The sequence below is a fragment of the Morone saxatilis genome, unplaced genomic scaffold (genome assembly GCF_004916995.1).
Source record: "Morone saxatilis isolate NCDOM2014 unplaced genomic scaffold, NCSU_SB_2.0 Contig23, whole genome shotgun sequence".
NCBI classification, from domain to species: Eukaryota; Metazoa; Chordata; class Actinopteri; family Moronidae; genus Morone; species Morone saxatilis.
Window position 1 is genome coordinate 2,354,770 of NW_023339796.1, and position 431 is coordinate 2,355,200.

At 41.1% G+C, this 431-nt stretch overlaps 1 protein-coding gene across 1 annotated transcript in view; it reads right to left on the reverse strand.

Moving 5' to 3' along the window:
- Positions 1-431, reverse strand: part of larp4b (La ribonucleoprotein 4B) — a gene marked incomplete in the record, with an annotated part of 26,360 nt that overhangs the window by 8,394 nt on the left and 17,535 nt on the right.

The window sequence follows — 431 nt, forward strand, 5'->3', positions numbered from 1 at the left end:
GTACAGAGGCAGATGAGTCATTTCAGTGTGGTTTGAAACGCAGGTACATCACCGGTTGTTAAGCTCTGTGGACTAAAAAGATTCAACTGCACATAAAAAGCAAAGAAAAATCTGCAGCTGCACGAATGTTCTTCTCAATTACTGCAGTTTAATTTAACATTAACATATTTCCATAACGCTGAAACAACACGGTACAATATCGCTAATTATTGTAAAAAGATTAATTTGGCACGCCGCGGAGCCGAACGTGTACCGCTGCGATAACTCTCTTTAGCTCCGAGTCAGTTGAACTGGAAAACGTTCTGTCGTGCTGAGGCAGATAAGCGTGTTGCCGATATCATAAACATTCTGCAAATATTCTACAGCTCCACTGTTTCAGCTGCTGTAGCAGGAAAAAAAGCCTCTGAGTCACATTAAACCTCCTAAAATCT